This window comes from Octodon degus, unplaced genomic scaffold (assembly GCF_000260255.1).
Source record: "Octodon degus isolate 3935 unplaced genomic scaffold, OctDeg1.0 scaffold00007, whole genome shotgun sequence".
Taxonomy (NCBI): Eukaryota; Metazoa; Chordata; class Mammalia; order Rodentia; family Octodontidae; genus Octodon; species Octodon degus.
In genome coordinates, this window is record NW_004524583.1 from 25,716,659 (window position 1) to 25,723,063 (window position 6,405).

The 6,405-nt window shown below is 39.1% G+C and overlaps 1 non-coding gene across 1 annotated transcript; it reads right to left on the reverse strand.

The window, feature by feature from the left end:
• Positions 1-2,254: 2,254 nt before the first annotated feature.
• LOC111813352 lies at positions 2,255-2,418 on the reverse strand. Its single transcript, XR_002818637.1, has one exon. It is a non-coding gene; the product is annotated as a U1 spliceosomal RNA (small nuclear RNA).
• Positions 2,419-6,405: the final 3,987 nt, after the last annotated feature.

A 6,405-nucleotide genomic window follows, 5' to 3' on the forward strand; every position in this document is an offset into this window, starting at 1 on the left:
CATCGTTTCTCCCATTAACAGAAGGTTCGTTTTGCAATCACTTGGTCATCGCAGGCAGACAGGAAGAGTACAGTACTGGGTTGGGTAGCAGGCTGAGGTGAGATATCGGCCGTGGTTACCTTGAAATATTGGTGGCTCTTGTACAGCTAGCAAATGTGAAATTGGCAAGCCACACCAACAATTTACTGGCTTCCTCATTTTCGCCACCATGTTTGGTTCTGGCTTTGTACCTGTAGTGCCTTGCATGACATCACTCATCATCTGCTCCCGGCTGCCTTCTGCTGATGGGTTTGGGAAAGAGATCTGAGAGTGATTCAGACACCGGACACCGAATCATTCTCAGAACCAAGCTTCAAGCATGTGGCCAAGGTACAGGCACATTTCAGTGTGTGAGTCACAACACAGTCCTGTCAGAGCTTTGGAATGAATACTGTCCTGTCCTGCCTGGTCTTGTACCATTGAATTACATAAAAATATTCAGAATGTCACCTGACATACATTATAAATAGAACATAAATATGTTTACTTTTTTTTTTTTTTTTTTAGTTTAGATAGTCTTACTACTGATTCTCTTCATTCATTGAAAAGAAAGACTTGGGGCTGGGGAGATAGCTCGGTGGAGTAAGTGCTTCCCTGGCAAGCGCAGGGCCCGAGTTCAATCCCCGATTCCACCAAAAGGAAAAAAAGAAAAAGAAAAGAAAAAGGCTTGTGCTAATATTGTTTGGACAATTAAATGCCAGTATCTTGTACTCTGAGTAACTAATTTAAAGTTAATAACATGCTTTACTTTTTATGCCACAGTGCCTGGACAGAAGCAGGAATTGCTGCTCTGTGTACAGTACTGTGACTCTAACAGGTATTTAGAGTTGCTATATTAGGAATGGTGAGTAGGCTGGCTGTACTTACTCAAGTGAGGTGGCCCTTTGTCATCTGCTCACTGAACCATCGGGGGCCATTTTGGGCAAATTTTCATATTAGTCCAGTCAGGAGAATACAGTTTCTTCACCTGCACTGGTTGGACTTGCCTGTTCTGAAATTCAGTTTGGTTCAAATCATAGGCACAAAACAGGCATTGTGTCGAGAGCAAAGTCCGACAAATGATGACTCTATAGTCCATGCCTATTGGAGCTGTTAACTTAGTCGTAGAGTCAGACATGTAGCCAATTAGCCATAGTCTAATGTTTAAAAAAGTAATTGATTTCTCATTGGTATATATTTGTGACATAGCAATCATATGTTTTGGGGAGTTTGTATCTATAGATATTGCATCTTGATCATTTTTACTACCCTCTCACCATGGTCCCTTTATTTGGATCTCCTACCTATCTCCCTGTTTCCTACTAACTCTCCTTTAATTCACTGTTTAAATTATAATTTTGGCCTCTCATGTAAGTGAAGACCATGCTACATTTCTTTAACCATCTGTATCTTACTTCATTTAACATTATGGTGACAAGATCCATCATCCTAATCATTGACTGAAATTGATCTTTTATGGCCGAGTAGTACTCTACCATGTATATATACAACATTTTCTTTATTCGCTCATCTTTTAATGGATGTATAGGTAGGTCACATCCATAACTTATCTAATGTGAATTGTGCTTCTACAGATATGGTTATGCATATATCATGGTAATATGATTACTTTAACTCTTTCTGGAAGGTAACCAGGAGAGGTATACCTGGGTCAAATGGAATTTCTACTTTTAGCTCTTTTTTTTTTTCTTTTCGGAACCAGGAATTAAACTCAGGTCCTTGCGCTTGCAAGGGAAGTGTTTATTCTACTGAGCCAACTCCCTAGCCCTACTTTTAGCTCTTTTGAAGAATCTCCATATTGATTTCTTTTTCTTTTTTCTTTTCTTTTCTTTCTTTTTTTTTGCAGAACTGGGGATTAAACTCAAGCCCTCACACTTGCCAGGGAAGCGCTTATTCCACTGAGCCATCTCCCCAGCCCCTCCATATTGATTTCCATAGTGATTGTACTAGCTTACATTTCCAGTAACTATGTACAAGGGTTCCTCTTCCCCAACAGAGCCAGCATTTGTGTTTTTGAGTTTCTTCATGATAGCCATTCTTCCTGGAGGTTCTGTGCCAATACTATGGTGTTTTAGGCACTGTAGTTTTGTAGTATAATTTGAAATCTAGGATTATGATGCCTTCTACTTTGGTCTTGTTGCTCAGGATTGCTTTGCTTATTCTTGGTCTCTTCTGGTTCTATACACATTTTAGAATTATCTTTTCATTTATTTTTCAGGAGAAAGTGTGAACGCAGTCTCCCACTACCACAAATTATGCAGTTGGGTTTCCCACATTTGAGGGAATCATAGAGGTCAGCCTGTCTACAGTGCACTGGATAAGCCTCGCCCAGAGGAAGTCACCTTCATGATCGTGCTGTTTCCCCTGCCAGGTAAGTACTTTTCTTCCACTTTTATGTAGAATATCACTGGTGTATTGATTGGAACTGCATTAGAGGTAGATAATCATTTTTGGTAATACGGCCATTTGACAGTGTGATTCTGCCTACCCGGAAACTGGATGTCTCTCCATTTTCTATGGTCCTCCTCAATCTCTTTTTTCAGATTATTACAGTTTTTGTTATAAGGCTCTTTCACTTCCTTAGTTAGGTTAATTTCTAGATGTTTAAGTGATTGAAGCGACCATAATTGAGATTGTTTTCCTGGTTTATTTCTTGGTGGGTTCGTTATTGGTATAAAGGAATGCTACTGAGTTTTGTATGTTGATTTTGCATTCTGCCACTTTACTCAATTTGTTTGTTAGCATTAAGAGTCTTCTGATGGAGTTTTGGTCTTTTGTGTAAAAAATTATGTCACTTACAAACAAGAATAGCTTGATGTTTTCTCTTCCTATTTATATCCCTTTTATAGTTTGCTCTTGAGTGATTGATCTGGCTAAAGTTTGGTTGCCTAAATCTGAGGAGACATGACAGGAATGTGGGCTCAGCCTTATCCAACTCACAAAAGGACCAAAGGTATATATATGTGAATTTTTATCTATTCACTTATTCTTGTGGTGTACACACCTCTGAGAAGTGTTTGGGTTAAATGACCTTCAGGAAAAAATAAGTGCGGGTGAAAGGAACTAATAACAAACAGATAAGTAAAAAATAACTATAAGTGATATTTCATTCATTAGAATATTGATTTCATAATTAGAAATCTAATATAAGTTGATTTAAGAAAAAGAAGAAGTTTAAGGGTTTAAGAAGACAGAATACCTAAGATGTCCCCAGCCTTAGGGACACCTGGAACCATGATGAGATGCATCAGTCTCCTGTGGATCCACTTCTCCACATGCTTGGGCATCAACCCATTTCTTTTCCCTTCGCTTCTGCTTGCCCTTCTGGGCAGAAAACTTGAAGTGCTCATGTCTTCATTCTCACATCGTTTGCCTTCTGAGAAAAGACTTCTTTCGTTACCAGTGTAAGAAGTCTGGAGGAAGAGCTTTGTGTATTGTGCTGCTGACTTGTGGTCTGACTTCTGTGGATAGAGGTGAGCCAGTTGCCCACAGAGTGTAGCTCCCAGGAAAGGCATAAAGGGGCTCCACATGTGGTACCTTGGGGGGCCCCTCCAGGGATGTCAGAGCAAGAGGGAAGAAAGGAAGAAGCTCATCCACAATGAAAACAAAGATCTGGAAGACTGTGTGAGAAGTAGGGGGTTCTCAGACAACTTGAAAAGCCAAACTGAAAAAGGGGAATTAGAAAGACTCTTTGGAAAGCACTGTGAGGTCAAAGCAAGGTGTTAAGTAACTTTCCTTGTGAATAAATGCAACGTGACATGGGCATAGCAGACTACAATGGTGATATCTCTTAAGCAAGGGACCTGTCATTTGCCATTATTTCCTGTGGACAGTAAAAGTCAGTAAGACATTGGGATTTATGGACCAGTTGAGCTGGACACTCCATCCTGGTTTGCCTGGAATTGTGGAGCAAGCAGTCCATGTCTCCATAAGCTAAAGGCACAGACACTGGGTGTACAGGAGGCAATCAGGGCCACCGCAGGGTGGGTGGGTGTGACTAGAGAGGCCTCACTGCTCTCTGAAATTCCCAGCCACTTCATACTGTCACCTCAGGTCCAGCACTTTATCTCTGTGTCCCAATCCCTTACGCAGTAAAGTAAAAATATCAGACAGAAGGGTTTTCTTCATCCCTTTAGCTATCTTCTCTTTGATTTGAAGGTTTTTCTAATAAGCGCCTGCATATCACATTTAACCACAAAATGAACTTTGGCTATTTTCACTTAATTCTTAGAAACAATTTACATGAGATTCCAGAAAGAAGACACGGCAAACTCAATGATAGTAACTTCCAGAGTGGTGGTAGGATGTAGGTCTGAGGGTGGTTGTCTCAGCTGCTCATCAGTGTCTCTTGGGAGCTTATTAAAACTGCAAATTCTCAGCACCCTCATCTCAGACCTATTGAGTCAGAACTTCTGCAAAGAGGATAACCTAGGACTTAAGGGTTTCAGAAGCCCTCTAGGTGATTCTAGTTCAAATTAAAAATTGAGAAATATCCTGTGTGAGAAATCAAGTGGGCAGGCCAGTACTCAAGCTTAACAGCCATGCTTATTATACTCATATCTAAAAGGACACTGGGAGAGGAGATTAGAAGAACCTGGAAGGACAGAGGCGCTGACCTAACTATGACAGACACCAGCCTGGGGACCATGAGAATACACTTTTCCTTTGATCATCCTGCAGGAACTCCCTGTTGGTCAACCAAAGCTAGCAGACAACACCCCTGTTTCCTCAAGTCTTTGGAGGTGCAGATTCCAGAGAGGTGGGTGAAGATGGGCAGAGATGTCCAGGACGAGCAAATGGAAGACACACAGCCAGTGTACCAGCCTTACAGCACAATTGTGATCCCTGTCATAGCTCTTTCTGTCTGATTGCTTACACAAAGTACCAGAAACCCAAAGTTAAAAAGGAGATGGCTTAATGCACAATTTTTAAAGGATTCATTCCATCAACAGCCCACTCCATAGCAGGGTGGTGTGGCAAGGAGCCTCAATTCATGGCAGTGGAAGACAGAAAAAGCTGACTTTACGCTCCACTGATGGATGGTTCTTCCAACCAAGCTCTTAGACCTTGAAAATCAAACCAGCTTTGAATATTTTTGACATTTTTTTTCTAGATAATGATAATATTTCCTTTTGCTTTGAGACTGGGTCTTGCTGAAATGCCCAGGCTGATATAGAATTTGCAATGCTCCTGCCTCAGGATCTAAGAGTACAGATGCCTACCAGCATGCCTGGCTTCAGCTAATTTTTGATGAGCATTTTTCATTGAGAAAGACATGATTGTTCACAAGAAAACTATATCTTCAATGAAGGAACATAGAAAAAAATGTGATCTGGGAATTTTGACTTTGTGGTGGTTAGGAGCCATAGTCATTTGACATTTTGTCTCCCAAAAAGAGCTATTAATAATAAAAAAAAACAAAAGGAGAAAATTATATTTCAGGTTTTAGCATTTCTTAGTCTCTTTAATTGTGATGCTAGCAAATGTTCCCTTATAGTAAGATTATTTTATTGGTTGATTTTTCACAGTTGTTCACAGGGTATTTGTTCAAGTTTTATTCTCTTCTTAAGGAAATATATAGGTTTAAAATTATTTAGCACAGTCAACATGGTAGAAGGTAAATGTATAATCAATATTCCAAATTTGCATTCCAGCACATATCACTGTGTTCCTCAGAAGCTGAGGCCCGCATCCTAGAACAATTCTATTTTACTTACCCAGTATTACATCTTCCTTGTAACTTTGGAAATTCGTATTTTATTTCATCAATACATAGAAGACAAAATAATCTGTATGCTCATTATATTAGTATCCATATTTTTGTAGTCCTTATATATTTCATACTAAAAAAGAGTTCTTAAGACTCGCTAAATATTCTTTACAAATATATAATGAAATATCCTTTATATTCAGGCTGTATTTCTGAGATGATATCTGAATTGTTTGAGTACTTATGCAGCTATATTAAAGTGACTTTAAAGACCTTTTAATTGTTAATTTCTTTTTTATTTACTTAAAATATGTACTTGCCAGAAAAGATAACCCATAACGCTATTTTTGCTCTATACAGCTTGCTGTTACAACAGATTTAATTTATTCTATCTGAAGTATTTTGCATACCTGTAACTAATTTTTTTTCACTGTAAAACAGTCCCTTATTTATATCCCCCTTTTATGTTTTGTTTTGTCACAGATGGCTGTTACATTGCTGTCAGAGAAGCTGTATTTGGAGAAGTCTTTACAGGATCTTTTCATACGTGATGCCAGTCCAAATATTGCAGGTATTTGAATTCAGCAAAATAACCCAATATAGTCCAGCAGTCCATAATAGTAATGAGTTACCAACACAACTGACAATTGTCCGAA